The sequence below is a fragment of the Vombatus ursinus genome, unplaced genomic scaffold (assembly GCF_900497805.2).
Source record: "Vombatus ursinus unplaced genomic scaffold, bare-nosed wombat genome assembly UNPS02014791.1, whole genome shotgun sequence".
NCBI classification, from domain to species: domain Eukaryota; kingdom Metazoa; phylum Chordata; class Mammalia; order Diprotodontia; family Vombatidae; genus Vombatus; species Vombatus ursinus.
Window position 1 is genome coordinate 42718559 of NW_020954569.1, and position 18947 is coordinate 42737505.

The following is an 18947-nucleotide window of genomic DNA, read 5'->3' on the forward strand; positions in this document are numbered from 1 at the left end:
TTTGCAGGTTGGAGAAGTACTTGGGAGAATAGATTTAACTTAAAGTTGACTCTTAGAAAGAGATGGATTTTAGGAAAACTCATCATGCCCAAACATTTGATGTTTTGCAACAAAATAAAATGAAATAAATGGTTGGGGTTCAGTAGCTATGTTTGGAAAGAGTTATAGGGAAAACCCATTTGCTCAAAGGAGTCTCTGGTTTCAAAAAACTGGGGTGGAGTGCACAAATTGCTCCAAGAACTGTATTTCAACAAGAGTATTTACTGTTCTTCCTACCTTGAACACAATTTATCAAAGTTGTCCATTGAACCTTTACGGTGAGGGCTCTTTCAAATGCTAACATTTCCTACCTATAAGCCAAAACATTTGTCCTACAGCCATCAAGTGCAGATAGCAGCCTGATGGGGGTGATTGATTTGAAAGGTAATTTGAATGGAGGATGCAGTGTACATCCTCTTAGTGATGCCCCTATGACAGCTGTGTGGGCTTTCCATGATGTATCACCCACAGGAGCTGAGAGGAGTAAATATAACTGAGAGAACTCTGCCTTACGATCACATTTTTCTTTCTTTCTTGTCTTTTTTCTCTTTTTTAATTGAATCCCTTTGATACCCAAGGATCAGATGATTTAGAGCTTTAGAGATAGAAGAGATCTTAATGATTATCCAGTTTTCTCCTCTCGTCTTGCACAAAAGGAAACTGAGGTTCAGGGAAGGGAAGTCATGTTTCTCCCAAGTCAGTCATGTAGTAATTGTCAGGGCCTGGATTTGGTGCAGATTTACTTCAGTCATTTGTAATAGTCAAAGGTAAAAGCCTCCTTTTGTTTTGTTAATAAAATCTTAGAAGACAGACTACTTTTAACAATTTGTGGTAACATTGGTAAAGATTTAACTTGGTTATATTCCTTAGGACTATTGGTTGAAATTATATATTTGAAAGGTGTTGTAAAATTCATCAACATATATGTGTTTTGAAAGGTGTTTTTTTGTTTTTTTTTTGTTTGTTTGTTTGTTTTTTACATTTCCTTGATAGATAAAACTAAGGTTAGAAACTGGATTTGGAATTTAGTTAGTAGAACTAACACTTGACTGAGAAAATTTCCTCCATCCCTGAAACATGGAGTGACCAGATACTTGCCAACAGCACTGAGAGTTTGAATAACTTGTCAGGGGCCACACACTATACATCAAAGAACAGGTGCAGAGGATGATTCTCTATCTACTATGCCATATTGGAAATAATGTCATTTATTAGGTAACATTTCTATATGACATTATGGTTTTCAAGGTGCTGTCTTCATAACAAATTTTTTTTTACATTACTACTGCAAGTAACATCATCTCTATTTTAAATTGAGGCTCAGAAAACTTAACCCCAAATCACAGTAAATCCTAAAATTGGGTCTTTTTAGCACCCCCCCAAACCACCTCAGAGTTCTTCCACTACATCCCATTTAAGTCATAATTATACAAGCAAGATGTATGCCAGATGTTTGTCCTGTCTTATTAATTGTAGTTTCTCCACTTGTGGGCAGGTAGGTGGCACAGTGGATAGAGCACTGGGCTTGGAATCAGGAAGACTCTTCCTGAGTCCAAATCTGGCCTCAGAGAATTACTAGCTGTGTGACCCTGGGCAAGTCACTTAATCCTGTTGGCCTCAGTTTCCTCATCTGTAAAATGAGCAGGAGAAGGAAATGGTAAACCACCCTAGTATCTCTGCCAAGAAAACCCTAAATGAAGGTCATAAAGAGTTGGAAACAACTGAAATAACTCAACCACAATAACTACATGGACATCATGAATATCCATCCTATCAAACTCCTATCGTGAAAATATGGCCTCTGGTGAATTAGATGGTCATCATATGTCAGATTTTCCCATTCTATGTTAACAAAATCTTAGACTGACAGTATTACATTATTTAAACCACTGAAGTTTTCACAGCCTCAGTCACTACATACCCCTGTCAAAGTCTAAGACATCTTTACTGTTGTATATTTTAAATGTAGTTCAATAACATATGATCTATAATAGACAGCATATTTTAGTAGAAAAAAAAAGTCAGCCTTGGAGTCAGAAAGACCTATGTTGAGTCCTGTCTCTGCCATATACTGGTAAATCTCAGTACCTCAGGAAATTCTCTAAGAATATAAATTACAGAGCAGATGCTCATCTGCAACAATAGAGGAAATTTCCTCACTGGGATATCCCCATGCCAGTGAAATCACAATTCCAGTGACTCTCCTCAAAAAACTAAAATAAGGGCAGCTAGGTAGCACAGTGAATAGAGCTCTGGCCTTGGAGTCAGGAGGACCTGAGCTCAAATCCAGCTTCAGACACTTAACACTTACTAGCTGTGTGACCTTGGGCAAGTCACTTAACCTCAATTGCCTCACCAAAAAAAAAATACATAAAAACACACACAAAACACAAAAACAACTAAAATAACCCCACAGTTCTAAACAAGTAATATATCCTAGAACAATGTTATTTCAAATCTTAAATAGTGTTTCATCGGTAGTAGAAGGAGACCTGGTTTTTGGAGGAAGTGGACCTGCATTCAAATTCCAGTTCTGCCACCTGATTTCTATGTGACCTTGGACTCACCTAACCATTCTGAGCCTCAATCTTCACTTATAGAAGTTCCCTTTCAGCTCTAAGCCTATAGTCCTTTAAGGTAACATCATTATTTTTTATTTCGAGCACAGAATGACAGTCCTCTACAATCAGGAATCATAGAGTTAGAGAAGTGGAAAGGACATCAGCAATCATTCAGTCCAATCCCCATGCAATCAGAGTCTGAGACTGTGCTATCTTTCCACCCTTATCTCACAGATAAACGCTCTTTTATGTTCAGTACTTTCCATCTAACCTAGACCCTGAACAAGCACTACAGTTTTCCTTTTATTACTTTGCTCACACAATCCATCATGTCTAGAATATCCTTCCCCTTATCCCCAAATGAAATGCTTCCTCCTACCTAAAAAATTCCTTGCTATGTCTCTTAGTAATGACGTCCTCCTCAGACCTCTCCTACTACTTTTTTCTGCACCTCTCTAAGGTACTTTTCATCAAATATTTTGTTCTGCAGTCAACTGTTTCTGTGTCTTAACTCTCAGAAGAGTATAAGCTCTGTGATAGTAGAGACTATGTTTTAGCTAAACTTATCTAAAAGTATCCATCACATGACCTTGCATAGAGTAGGCACTACATGAATGCTTATTGAGTGAGTGAATGAATGAATGAATGAATAAGTCTGAAAACAAAATAAAACAAAAAATCTCTAATAGAGATAGATTTCTGAAAACTTGGAACACCCTGATGTAAAAGAATTAAACTTTTTGTTTGAAAATAATTAAATGACATAGGTTTCTGCATTTTTTTCTTCCTTTTCAAAATTGCTCTAGGTCTTTTGTATCTGATGCCCTTTTTCTTTTCTTTTTCCTTTTTCTCTTTGCTTTTGAGTTGAAATGTAAGACCATTTAAGAAGTGTTAAGCCTAGGTCTTCTCTCCTTCAAAGAAAACCCTTGAGCCTACACTCTTCTTTTAATCACTGAAACACCTAGAGGTAACTTTCTTGGCAAAGGCAGGATTTGGCTTTTGGTTTTAATTTATTAGTTTTAATATATGATTTAATAAAAGACAACTTGATTGTAACAGAAATCATTTGCTAACACTAAAAACCCTTGTCATGAGTCTGGGAGACATCTATACAGGGAGGTCCTCCCTAGTGTTCTTGATAGAGTTTAAAATGTGTCCATATATGTGTGCATAGGTGAGTTGGGAGAAACCTGCAGGATTTGGCATACACTTTATACTACTAAATACATCAATTTCAAATTTCATTACCACTGCCACTGCTTTAGGAATGATCAGAAAAAACAACCAATGTATTTTGAAGAGGCCTAGATTTGAGTTAAAAGAACTGGGTTCAAATCCTGACTCTTCCACTAAGTAGCCGTCTCTTTTCTCTGGGCCTCGGTTTCCTCATCTGTACAATGAGATGATTGGAATAGATGTTCTAAATAATATATCTTTATATGGTAACAAAGAACTATTCCAATGATTTTATCATTTTATTTTGTGAACTAAATTCTATTTAACAAGATTTAATAAACTCCTATTATATACAAAATGGATGCAAAGTCTCTGGCATGTCGTGACTGTAGGGCCTCAAGAAAGTCACAACCTCTCAGTGCCCCAGAAAAATCCTTTTGTTGGTTGGTATTCAGTTGTGTTTGGCTCTTCGTGACCCCATTTGGGATTTTCTTTGCAAAGATACTGGAGTGGTTTGCCATTTCCTTCTCTAGTTCATTTTATAGATAAGAAAACTGAGGCAAAGAGGATTAAGTGACTTGCCCAGAGTCATACAGCTAGCAAGTGTTTGAGGCCAGATTTGAACTCAGGCAGTTGAAGTCTTCCTCACTCCAGTATTGACACTCTATCCACTGTGCCACTTAACCTCTCCTGCCAATTTTTTTTCTTTTCTAAGACTGTAAATTGTAGAACAGTTGTCATTCAATATTAGTAAAGGGAATTTCCTCCCAAGGAGTTCCCCCTATACACATGAAACAAGTCCAAAACAAACCAAAACAAAATAAACCAGAAAAAAGAAAAAAAATTCACCTAATAAATACCATACTACTATAATTGACACTAGAGGACCTCAGAGATAGATAGAACATAATTCTTGCCCTCACTGAACTGACAGTCTAATACAGCACCCACATAAGTGACATAGAATAGAATATGAAAAGTGCACAAAGAAAGTGCTATATGAGATTAGAAAAATAAAGATCTCTCCATTTATTTCTGAACATATTTTCTCCAATTTCTAGCCTTTTAATAAGAGTATTTCTCAGTTGGGTCGTACCTTTTAGTTTATAAAATAATTTCACATAAAGCAAACCATATGATAGAGCAACTATGTGGCCTAGTGGATGCAGTGCAGGGCCTGAAGCCAGGAAGACTCATCTTATGAGTTCAAATCTGGCCTCAGATACTTTCTAACTACATGACTCTGGGTGAGTCACTTAACCCTGTTTGCCTCAGTCCCTTATTTGTAACATGAGTTGGAGAAGGAAATGGTAAACCACTCCAGTATCTCCGCCAAGAAAATCCCAAATGGGGTCATGAAGAATCTGACATGATTGAAAATTACTGAACAACGAGAAATGCCATACCATCTTAATAATAGCCTCTGTGAGGCAGCCAGTGCAAGAATTTATGGACCCCCTGTGTTATTGTACTGTTGAGTTAAGAGACCTGGACCAACAGGGTGCAGACCTGAGTTCTAGTAATGATTTCTGTGCTTTTGCTTCTCATCTGCAAAATTAGGGACCTGGAATAATTGATATCTCAGATCCAGTAGAGATCCTCTAGATCTTATGATGTTCCAGATTTGACAAACAAGAAATATTTATAAGCAACTTGCCTAAAGTTACAAGGTTATGAAATGGTGAATGTGGGATTAGAATCCAGGTCTTTTGACTACATCCCATGTTGCTGTGCGCTTTAAAATCATATTGGCTTTTGGATTTTGTACCAGACCTAGGATGTCAATGCTGTGTGGAACTCCCAGTTAGAAAATTCCCTCTAGTGGTACAGATTACTGTCAACTCTGTAATTTAGTGTCTTAGAGTTGGAATTCCCCAATATATTCTGTCTCTATTCCATTAGCCTATAGAAAACCTTCCTTTACCTCTATTCAATAAGAAAGGAAATAAATTCTAGAATTTATCATATATACACATAAGAAATAAAATAAAATTAAGAAGTTAATTAATTTTTATGAAGAAAAACTATTTAGCACACAGAAACATTGGTAGTAGCATAAACCTTCTCCAATCCACAGTTTTTCAATAAATAGAATTGTTATATTTCAGTAGAATTATATATTTATTTATTAAACATTTCCCATAATGCTTTGACAAGTTTCTTGTACCCCCTGCATATCCGAGTAGTTCAGGAAGAGGTTAAAGTAACTTTTAAAAGCATGTGTGCGTGCATGTAAACACACACACACACACACACACACACACAACCCAACACACATCAGAGACAGGATTTGAACCCAACTCTATCTAACTGAGAATCTGGCTTCCTAACTTCTACATCAAGCTCTCTCTCAAAAATCTGAAATACTATGAGAAAATCTCTTCTCCTTGTGACAAGCAACACCTCTGCCTTGAAACTGCTACCGTCTCAATTGGAGCAAACAACTCTAGGTGACTGTCAAAGGAGGCAGTGCTAATCTCCTAAAGAACAAAGACAAGGTAGTTTACGTGAAATGTCATAAGGGTTTTCTAGCTAGAAAAATTGGCTCATGTCTTTAAGATGTCATTTGGTCCCAAAAGTGGTAAAGCTTGAATTCCAGGTAGATTGCTGTCTATTCCCTCTTTTCTCACAGCAGAGCATGGGAAGATCACAGATACTGTTCCTCTGATCCCCACCACCATCCTAAGGCAGCCTCTTGCCAATACATGAGCAATCCAATTAAGCCATCTTATTTTCCAATATGAAAACTCTTCATCGATCCAGACCATCTGCAGACCAGACCTGCAGACATTCCACCTCTTCATAATTTTCTTAACCTTTCTCAGATATACTACCTTATGACTATGAGATCCTGCTCATTCAGCAAGGATAAGTTGAGATCCAATTTCCCCATGAAATCTTTTTTAGCCTCCCAAGCCCTGACTTCCTCCTTTTCTTACTCTGTACTATTCATTTTGCTCCCCAAAATCAATCATAACAAGTCTTTTCTCTCTTATATATAGTCATAGCACCATAATTATAATTTGGATAATGATAAGAGGAAATCAGGTCTGAGATTTAATAAATATGGAGATCACATATAAAGTGGATGCAAGATTTGAGACAAGTTTGGGACAGAAAAGAAGAAATTGATACTACAAAGGGACAGGGAGGAGCTAAAGGTGATTCCCAAATTGTGAACTTGGAACAGTCTAGGTGAGTGCTGACCTTCATCTAGAAACAATAAAGAATGTTCCATCTGATTCTATGATAATACAGATATCAGTCAGTGCAGCTTCATATCATTTGCAATTAGCTTATTCTCCTACTAATGAGCTCCAGTTTGTAATTTCAAAGAACAGGGGTTGTCATTTTCTGTGATGAACCCTCAGCTCTGGAATTAACATCTTTTCCAGGTTTCAGAGAGCCCTGTACTGTGAAATTTCAGCACACACACAACTAAGGGAAGACAAACAAGTTAGTACTTACTTAGGTAATGCAGGAGCTTGATTTCCTGAGGCTTATCTAGATTGAGTTCAGAAACATTTCCAAGTATACTAAAAGGCGGCAATCTGTATGAGAGCTCATTGACAAAGTTAGAGCCCTTTCCATTAGAAATTATAGCCACCCTCTGGCCACTATTGCTCTCCCTCCAGGCGTTGAGAGAAAGAAACTTGCATTGAGTGTTCCCTGCCCTGAACTCATCCCTTGGGCATCGTCATGAAGTACCAAGTTTCTCCAAGCTTCTATAACTCCAGAAAGTTTCAGATAGCTCTGAATTCCACAGGCTGCTGAAGAATCCCAAATCTCTTAGGTTTTGTGACGCTCTGATTCTTTTCCTCTTCATGTCCATTAGATTATGAGCACCATGAGAGGCAAAAAGCTTTTACCATATCTATCTTGGTGCACTCTGTGCCTAACAGCACCTTGAATTTTTTGGACCAAAACCATGATTTCATTGGCACAGGGAACTCCCTATGAAGAAACTATACTCTGCCAATTGCAGCTTGACACCCGCTCCGTAATTTGTGTTCTTAGAAAGGTGCCTGGGGGAGAAGGAAAGGTTAAATGACTTGCCTAGTCATACAGATAGTATCCATCAGAGGTAGGCCTATCACCCAGACATTTCTGAGTCTGAGGGCAGCTTTCTATCCACAATATCATGCTACCTTGTATATAGATGGGCCTTCATAAATGTTTGTTTGAATCTATGGGGTGAATTTGGGCAAAAGGCCAATTACAATTCTTATTCTAGTCAAATTTTCATTTCCCTTAGACACAATTGATGACTTTCTCCTCATTCAAATCCTCTTTAAATTTGTTTTTTTTTAAGGTATTGTCTTAATATGTAATTATTTCCTTCAATACCAACTTCTCACTTACTGCCACTTTCACTGACCTTTTCTCATTCTCACGTTGTCTGTGAATATCACCCAATCACTAACCTTTCTTGATTTCCTTTCCTTTGTTTTTGTGGTGAATTATTTACCAGTATTAGATGAATTCATTCAGGGCTCACTTGATTTTATGCTTCTATCTGACAGTGTAGATATAATTTAGGCCAATAGCTCAGTAGTTTTCAGAATTTAGTTCAGATACTACACTTACCCCTTCCAAATTCCTAGACTGTGGTACCATTCTATTAATGTCCATAACCTAACTACTTCACAGAAATGTCATGAGGAAAATCCAAGCTAAATGTTAGTTGTTGGTATTACAATGATGAGGCTTTTGTTTCTGGTTGGATTTAGTAATTCACCTCTGATAGTTAATAGAAACCAGAAACACTCCTATTAGCAACTCAATAAAAAAGCACCATTCTCATTTATTTTTTTCAATTTTTTTTCTATTAATGAAAATCTACTTTTTCTACCTCCCACCTTCTCCCCAACCCAACTGTAACAAATATGTATAGTCACACAAAACAAATTCTTGCATTGGCCATGTCCAAAAAAAAAAAAAAAAGCCTCAATCTGTACTATGAGTGCAAGTGGGTATTACGTTTCATCATCAGTCCTCTGGAATCATGGTTATTCTCATTCATTATAAAGAGGATTTTTTCTCCTTTGCAGTAGAAGGTAAAGGTTGACAAAATAGATGAAGTATCCATAATCATTTTGCCAAAGAATAACTTTTTTTTTCTCCTTTATATCACCTAGTTGTGGGAATAGTTATTGTTTATGGTCCAGGACATGAGTCATTGTGTAAAGAAATTTCAAGGCCATCTATGTTCTGCTCCCTATTAGGAATTCAGCAAACTCAGAGGAGAGTGGGGAAGGAGGGAAGACAGAATAGGAAAATGACGTAGTGATAACTCACTTGTATATCTATGAAGTGAAGATTAAGGTATACCTAGAGACCCCTATTTGTTGGAGACACAAAATTGTCCACGTGATCTTTCTGTCTCATTACAATGATCCATAGACCAAAGAAAACTACTGCTTTAAAACTCAATAAGGCACTTAAGTGTCATAGAATTCAAGACTCAGTGACCACCTAGTTCAACCTATACCTTACAAAAATTTATACTTTAAGCTACCCAGCAAATAACTTTCCAGCCTCTTCTTGAAGATTTGTAGTGGGCAGGAATCCACTCCCTCTTAAAGAGGTCAATTAAGCTTTTGGACAACTGTAGTGATTAGGAGGGTTTTCCTGACCTATCAAGCTTGAATATGTTATTGTTTTGTTTTGTTTTTTTTCCCTAATTTCCATTTGGTCCAACAACTCATTTTACAGACATAGAAATAGAGCCACCGCTATTTATTTCTAATTATTCAAATGAATAACAAATCACAGTAAAGTTCTGTTCAGGCTTCTTTTTGTTCAGTATGCTACTAGCCACTCATCATTTTCCAGGCACTTTGCTTCAGCTCCATAATAGCTGATACCCTGAAGTCATACACTTTTTTTGCACCATAAGAGAGATTTTCTCCTTCTCTTTTTCATCTGCCAGATATCACTGTTGGTTTTTTTTTCCTCTTATGCTTCCTATATAATATTAGAAATTTAAAACAAGTGAAGAAAACTAAATAGATTTTATAAAGGAAAAATGAAAACAATAATGAATGACTTTAAAAAGAAGTGTTGCAGCCAAAATGAATTTCTTAAAAAAAAAACTACTTTAGTTACTGAATTATTGTTTCACCTCCAACTGGGCCTTAAGAAATAGTTCTGTAGATCTTTAGAGATAGGAATGCTATACATTTTTCTTAGGACAAGAGAGATGGCACAAAAATGCACATAAATAGGCAAAGTAGCAAAAAAGAAATGAATATAAACACAGCACTTGCCTTTCTGAGTAAAAAAAACTAAAGTGTCTCTAGGAAAACATCAGCATAATACAATTAGTGCTGCAAATCAGCATACATGCCCTTCAACATTAAGAGAGTTTTCTCCCTGAGTAAAAAATACAGGCTAAGGGAAAACCTGCAAATCTGGTGCAGTACATTTGTGAACTACATCTCCATCTACTTCAGATGATGTAATCAGGAAGGTTAAAAAGAAATGAAAACTAAACAATTAGGGAAAGATATATAAGCCAAATACAACTTCATGTTCAAAACATGCCTACTATAATTATTATGTCTTTTAAATGACATGTAAATCAGTAACTTAAGAGCATTCCAATCATTCTCAAAAAGTTAATGGCATAATGATCAGGATTTGGTGATTTCAACAACCTAAGGACAATATTCTGGATCACTCTGGATTCTTCAAACAGGATGTAATCACCAGGTCTATCTCTGGAAATTGAAAAAGAAAAACATATAATGAAAAGAATACTTTCAGTAGGAGATGGGTAGGAAGTCTTATTAAGGATGGAAATTAATAAGTAATATCTGGAAGAAAAGAAGAGAGAATTCAAATTGGGTTGGTTCATTTACTTCTGCTCTCTCCTATACTCCTGACACTCTCATTGAGTAGATTATAAAATTAAAACCAAATAGCAGAGCATCAATGAACCTCTTTTTCCTTAAAACATAGTTTAAATATTAATATTTAAACCACAAGCTTCCCCTTCTGTCTCTAGGGGGTACAAGACTTATGCAATGAAGAAGGTCCTATAGACAAATACAAACAGTGTGGGAGGGAAGGAGGGAAAGAGAGAGAAAGAGGGAGAGACAGAGAGAGAGAGACAGAGACAGAGAAAGAGAGATAGCAGTGGGGAGGGAAAGGAAAGAAAGGGGTGGAAAGCTACCTCCATTTCCCAAAAGAAAAACACATATATCAACATTGAAAGGACCTGCCTCCATACATTTTTTACAAATACAGTTATATACCCATTAGTCACAGGAGTAGGTTCATTAAATATCAATGAAATAAAAAATAAAAACAATTTAAAATTATTTTATCTAGTATTCTTCTGAAGAGACAAAACAGGTTGTGAAATGCCATCTCACTGATCTGATCTTTATACCATCTCTGTATATGGCATGCATTTGCTTAGGATAATTATTTCTACATCTTAGTTGAAGAAATGAAGTAATTGAAAGGATGTTTATGCAGATTGCCAAGTCCATAATAAATCATCTGTAGAAGCAAACAGAGGTATCCTAACACCTGTCCAACTTATTCTTCCTAGATAACCTACATTCAACATGCTATGCAATCTAAATGTTTTCTAAGAAAAACTAACAATCTAATTCCTTCATAAATTTATATGCATTTAAAATCTAATATGTTTGGCCCCTAAAACTTGAGACTATTTTAGTGGTAAATACTTTGAAGCAGCATTTTCAAAAACTCTACAAAAAGGTAGTAATTATGAAGATGGATATAATAGCTTGAAAAAAATAAAAATATTTCCCAAGGACTGTGATTTGTAGCAAATGCAAACAGCTTTATTTGAGTAGAACAATGCTCATGGTGAAATAAGATAAAAGTGACCAAAAAATTTCCTGAATTACAATATAGAAATGAAACTCTAACCATAGACCTTTCATTTACATTGTGGTTGTCAGAAGAAAAAAGAGGCTTCAAATGCACATTCTACTAATGTGCAAACAAAATATTTGAAGTTAGAAGATTACTTACAGAAATGAAAAAAGCATTTTCTCTCAATGGCTCAAGGACTGAGGGGCTTTGAGTCCTTCACCTTACTTCTGGCTTTCTCCAACTTCAACAGTTTCCAAGAAACAAATATTGTTTCTCCAGCACTTTGAAAACACTAAATGAGCCACCCAGGTTATAAACTGGCAAAAGCACCTTTGCAACAGCAACATCTCAAGTTTGGCTCTGCTGCTGAGATATTGTACATGATTTCTCCAAAGACTGAAAGAAATCATCCTGGGGCCTTGGCTAAGCTGACTCAGTTTGGATGTTGGGGGCCCTTTTTGATGTTGGGACTGAGCAACTAACATACCACAAGATTAAAACTGCTCTAGCTTCCCAAGGTTTGCTTTAAACTTATGGGTTTAACTCAATTTTTTTTAAGGGGGAGGGGATTAAATATGGATTTAAGAAATCCATATTCATATAGATGTCAATCAGCTATCATGGGTCTCCTGCAGAATGCTTCATGCTAGATTTAGGATTCTTCTTCAGGGTACCACTTTTAAGAACTATGGCATTGCTTCCTGAGTGAGCTCAGAACAGTTAAGTACTCGGGCTCAGCCTCAGTCACAGCCACTTGGTTTTCATCAGAAATGAATACAATCTCTAATTCATGCACTGTCTGTAGTGTTTACTTTTATTTTAAAGTCAGATTGGATGTACTACATTAAAAACACCCTTTAATCATTTAGCTATAAGAATTCACTCAATAGATTTTTCCTCTCTTTTTAGTCTGACTTTCTGGACAGACTTCTTTTGATCTCCTTGACTGCTTCCTATATTGTAAGTCTAATCCTATACTTAAACATTTTCCCACATTTCATCAAACACGCTAATTTAAATTTTCCATAATCTAGATAGTCATATTAATCTACTCCTCCCGCTCTTAGATGTAAGGCATGTCCTTTCCTTTTAAAAAATAAATAAAACTAAAAATGCTTAATGAAAGTGACTGCTACAATACCCTGAAAAATACTCTACCATTTAGCATCACAAAAAGTGAACATTTAAGGATTCTGCTTCTAAATGCCATCCTAATTAAAGGAACAGTTCCTTTTAAATGTGCTTTTTTCACATGCAGAAGAGGCCTTATTCAAATGAAGGGGAAGACCTTTCACATACATGAGGCTATAATAGAGAGCTTAGCATAACTTCTCCCTGATTTTCAATGCAAATGGCAGAGGAGAAGTTAGTGTGTTGATGCAGATTAAGGTTTATCCTTCTCACACACCACAGAATTCTTCACGCTCTGGAAATATTTTGCTTATCAGTAAGGAGCAATGATCAACACCTCACACCCCCAATCCCAGAGAGACTCTGAAAGTGAGATCATCAATATTCAGATATAGTCAGATTCTCACCGTTCCAGACTATTAATTTGCTTCTAAACTGGAGGTTTACTGTACAATTCTTAATATAAACATTTTACTGCCACATCTCAAATATCAAATAAAGTGATTAAAAAGCAACTTACCAATGATACACTGACAAGGAATCACAGATATTTGACTTTGGAATTTAAATGCTGTATAAGTGTCTTTTCTTATTAGCTTCTTTTAAATAATATGAAAGCTCTGCCTCTCATGTTTTAGATGAAGTCAGTGGGTGGAGAAAGGAAAAGGTCTGCTCATGAAAAGTAAATTCTTATACAAGCTTATGAAGAACATGAATTGTTGACTGGGACTTCTTTTTGTTAGTTTGACAGAAATTGCCTGCTCTAATGGCTCATAAGGTGCAATACAGCCCTCCCTGAATTTGAAAACTTCTCAATATACACAGGAACCCAGAAGCATGTGTTCATTTCCTCTTTTCCCTTTCAAACAAATATATTGTCCACCATTATGAAGCTGAGGATTTTACACTACTAATGTGCACCAGAGTGCCTTTTTCTCATTAGAAGACCATATGTAAGTTCTACATACTTGGAAACAGGGCCAATGCATTTCAACTTGTGGAAAACTGGGAGTCACCATTGCCTAGCTAGCAAGAGATATTTGCAGAAAATGATTTAATCTATTATGTATCCAAATTCAAATTCAAAAGGGATGATCTTTTTTTTTTTTGTGGGAGGTGGGGTGGGATGACATTAGAAGGCTGAAGGTCTGTATCGCCATGGAGTTAATTAGCATGAACAAACATACTCAGGATCTCTAAGGGGAGAATGAAGCAGAATTTAAAATAAAACAAATCCAGTAAGTCTCAAGAAATTAGAAAGTTGATCATTACATTTTTTTTGCCTGTTGTAATCAGAGTAGCTCTCAAATAATCTGTAATCTCATTGATATAGATATTCTTTGATGCCCATCACAAACCACTTATGCCTGCTCAGTCCCTGTGATCTTTGTCCATCCATGTTTTCCAATAAGTACCATTAGGGGGTCTACCTACTGTGCTGTGGGGGCCTTCCTTATTTTCTCTTGAGGTCACAAATGTCCCAGAATACCACACTTACTATCCATTGGTTATCCTTTAGTCTCATTGGGTTCAGATTCAACCTCTGTTACTACCTATGTGACCTTGGGCAAGTCTTTACTTTCTGGGCTTCAGTTTGCTTATCAATAAAATGAAGGGGTTGGATTAGATGGCCTCTAAGGTCCCTTCAAGGTCGAAATCTATGATCCTATGATTCTGTGACCAACCTCTCTTGTGGGTAGAGCAGGAAATATAGCAGAAATTGAAGAGACAGTGTCTGCCATTAAAAAGATTTACAACCTAATTGGGAAGACAAAATATATATGCAGTCAATGAAGAGCATCTTTTACAGAGCAACAATTCATAGCCTCTTAGGATTTAGAACTTAGAGTGACTTGAAAATCATTTAGGTCATCCCCCTCATTCAAAAGATGAGTAAATTGAAGTCTAGAAGGATTAAGTGACTTGTTTAACTGACTTATTAAGTGACACAAGTAGTAAAGGACTGAAACCAATGTACTCTTCTTAATCTATAGCCAATATTCTTTGCCCTATACCCACTATATAGGTGGTAAGGGTCATCTCTGCCTGATCCCATCCCCACTCCCATCATGGAGTATGCTCAGACATCGTTACTAGATCTGGGCAACTGGGCAAATATATTGGATTTTTTTTTCCATTTTTTTTTTTGGCGGGGGAGAGGATTTCTGGCCATCTGTGACTTATTGCTGAGAGGCTTATAATGTTAGATGGTTAAGTATTCCCTTACTAGTTGTAGAATTGGAAGAGCCTATAAGTAAGTAGATATATTGAGAAGAAACCAAGAGCTGACTCCAACCTGATGAGACCCAGGACTTCTGGACCTTCCAAACTCACAAGGTCATCTCAAATCATACACACAACCAACTTGGGATAAGTTCTACTTTGCCGAAGATCAGAACAGAAGAAACATGAAAAAGAGGAACCCAAACCTAGGCTCATTCTTGCCTAGGTAGGACATGTGCTTTAGATGCAGTATATTTACTACCCCATAAGGGTCAGGGAGAACAGGATGTTCTTTGATCTACCCGGCACGTGAATTGAGTTGATAGCGCCCCACCGTATTCACATTTGGAAAAAATTGAAAGAGTGAGGGGGACTGTTTCTCCTTTTTTTTTTTCCCACATCCATTAAGGTTTTAGTTCTTCTGACTCTGAAGTCAATAAGATGACTCTTTGTCCCCTCACAGTATAAGCCCTTCAAAGATGAGTCATATGTGACTTTAAATAGCACCCCTTCCACACTTTTCCTCATCACACACACACACACACACACACACACACACACACACATTTGTTCAGATCAATGGAGTCTGGACATGCTGGGGGGAAGAAGGGAGAGGGAAATGGCCTTTGTTATCTGCACTGGCATACTTCAAGGATCTATGACTGAAATGTAGGTGCTCCCTTTGTCAACGCAGCAGCAAAACCTTTAAGACTTAGATGTACTTCAGTAGGTGGACTGGCTGAGCAATTCATCATTCCACAGTTTACCTGGTGATTAGTCTCTCTAACTTGTCTAGACTAGTCCTCATATGACCATCAGCAGGCCCAGGCTTAAAGCCTTTTCAGATTGGAAGGACTTGCCAAAACTTGGCTTTGCTGGCTCACCCTTCAAGAACTCCATCAATCAATCAATCAACAGGTATTTATTAAGAATTACATTCCAGTAATGGGGAATATAAGTACAAAGAACAACTGACAGTTATCACTCCTTCTCTGATCAGGGCTTTAGAGTATGAAAAGTACAGAAGGTCAGTATTGATAGTGTAGGGTCCGGTTCTACTTCCCCACTTACCATCATGGTGGTTATGTCCTCTTAGCCTTAATTTCCTTATATGTAAAAGGGAGATAACAATGTTAGCACTACCTGCTTCAGGAAGTTGTTAGAAAGAAAGTGATTTGTAAACTATAAAGTGCTACAGAAAGTGAAGCAGTCAATATGAAGAAGCTGGGGTTAATTAGTGGTAACAAGTTCAATCAATAAATCCATCACCAACAAACATTTATTAGGTGTCTCCCACTTCCAAGTACTGTGCTAGCCAGTGTGGACACAAAGACATACAAAAAATCATCCCTGCTCTAAAGGAGTTCCATTTTTATCTCCATTTTATAAATAAGAGAACTGAGGCTGAGACAGGATTAGTGACTTGCCCAGGGTCACACAGTTAAGTGTATGAACTTGAATCATCTTAACTCCAAGTCTGACTCTATATTCATGGTGCCACCTAACTAGGGATCAATATGAGGTGATTTTGTGTGGGAAGGAAAGCACTATTGATAGCTGGGAATCAGGAAAGGCTTCTAGAACAAGTGGAACCTTAGCTGGGTCTTTAATAAAACTATGATGTCTAAAAGGCAGAAATGAGAAGAGTGTATTCCAAGCATGGGCCAGTGAAAAGGGAAGGAATGCTTTCTTTGAGGAGCAGAAAGAATAAGAACTGGGATGCTTTGTAGAGTTCAGGAAGGGGAATAATGTGTAATGAGGCTGGATAAATAGGTTAAAGCCAGATCTTTCAATACCTTACAAAACAGTTTATATTTGATCCTAAATCATAGGTATACACAGAACCTTATTCAACTGTTCCAGTGCATCAGGAAACTAACCCCTGCTCTATACATACCTTTGTTCTGTCGGTAATAAGAAATTATTGAGTAGAGGAATGAAGTTTATTGAGTTGATTGAGTAGAGGAATGAAGTGCTTATTATATTCTAGGCATTCAGAATACAAAGGCAAATATGAAATAGTCCTTTCCCTCAAGATACTTACATTATATCAAGGATAACTATGTGTGTTTGTATGTGTATGTATATGTGTATATGTGTATATATATATGTGTGTATGTGTGTGTTCATATATATATGCAGAAAATATACAAAATAAATACATAAAACCATCTTAAGGTACTTTTGAAGGTCCTGATAGAGTTACTTAAAGTCAATCATGGAAGATATTTTAAATGATTACATATTTGGGTAGAGTCAGAACTGGTTGAGTGACAAGACCCATTAATGAGTTCTCATTAATTATTTGAAGTCAACTTGCAAGGTGTCTAGTGGAGTGTCCCAAAGATCTTTGTTCTGACCTGTGCTATTTAACATCTTTATTAATGTTGTATGTGATTGAAGGAGTAGTAATAAAGCACTTTAGGAGCTTTTTTTTTAAGTAAAAAAAAATCTATAGTGTAGATAGCCAGACATTTAAAAAAAATTAATCAGTGACTTGAATGAAGACATCAATATTATGTTCATCAAATATGTAGATGACACAAAGTTAAGAAAAATAGCTGCTATATTGAATGGCAGGGCCAGAATCCAAAAAGACCTTAGCTGGCTAGAACACTATACTAAATCTAAGATTAAATTTGATAGAGAAGATTGTAAAGTGTTCATTCATTTGTTAAAAAAAATCAACTTTATAAGTACAAAATGGGAGCAGTTTGTCTAAACAGAAGGTAATCTGAAAAAGGATTGGTGTTTTTAGTGAAGGGGATAGTTCCATTTTATATTATTGAGTTGGATCACCTCCAAAGTAGTATGTTCAGACCCAAGAGACATATTTCAGGGAAGACAATGATAAACGTGCAGAGAAAGACGACTAACATGGTGAAGGTGTCAAGATCACATAAAACAATCAAGATCAGCTGAAAGAAATGGGAATGCTCAGCATGGGAAAGAGAACAATTTGTGAGAATATGATAGTCATCTTCAAATATTTGGAGGGCTATTGTAAAAAAGAAGAATTAGACTTGTTTTGTTTGGACTGGGAGGCCAGAATGAAGAACAATGAGAAGGAGCACTGAAGAAGCATTTGTAGGTTTGATGTAAGAAAAATATCCTACTTCAGTAGGATTGGTGCCATCAGAGAGCAAAATGAGTTACTTTGGTTTCTCCCTCAGTAGAGGTCTTGAAGCAAATATCCAACAAAAAGTTGGATATGTTTTAGAGGGGATTCTTGTTTAAACACTAGTTGTACTATCTGCACTCTGATGCCCAAACAAAGAAACTGTGATCCTATGATTCTGTAATATGCCATCACTAGATGAAAAATGACATTAAAAATGAGTTTTCATTTCAGAGAGAAGTTTGTGGGTATTAAAAGTGGTACTTATTTTCCTAAAGGCATTAATTCGCCTTAATTCTTCCTATTTAATGCTTGATCAAGATCACTGTCCATCTACAGTGTTGGACCAAGATGTGCTGAGTGGTGGACTAGTTCAATAGCTTGTCAACCTAATTGCATATTCTAGTTGGATAATATGAATTCTTCATCCACTTGGTTTTTCCTGTGTGAATGATAAAGTCAAATTCCTCTGCGTGCTTTTGGATCTTTTTAGGAGTCCCTGTTATGTTTCCAAACTTGGATGTAATCAACACAATGTGATTTGAACACAGGGAGCCACTATAGGTTTTTGCATTTTAATGTTGTTGTTTTTGTTGGTCAGTCATTTCATAGGGGGAGAGACAAAGAAGAAAAGAGGATGTTTTGTTTTTATTATTTGTTCCAGCAAGACTATTCTAGCATCTATATATAATGTAAATGAAGAGATATTAAAGCTAGGTTTGATTTTGCATTATTATAACCATGAGATTTGCACTAAGGTAAAATAAAAGGGAAAAATAAAATCTGAGAGACATTTCTGATGACTAGAGATTAGAAGAAAAACTCCACTCCTCTTTCAGGTATTT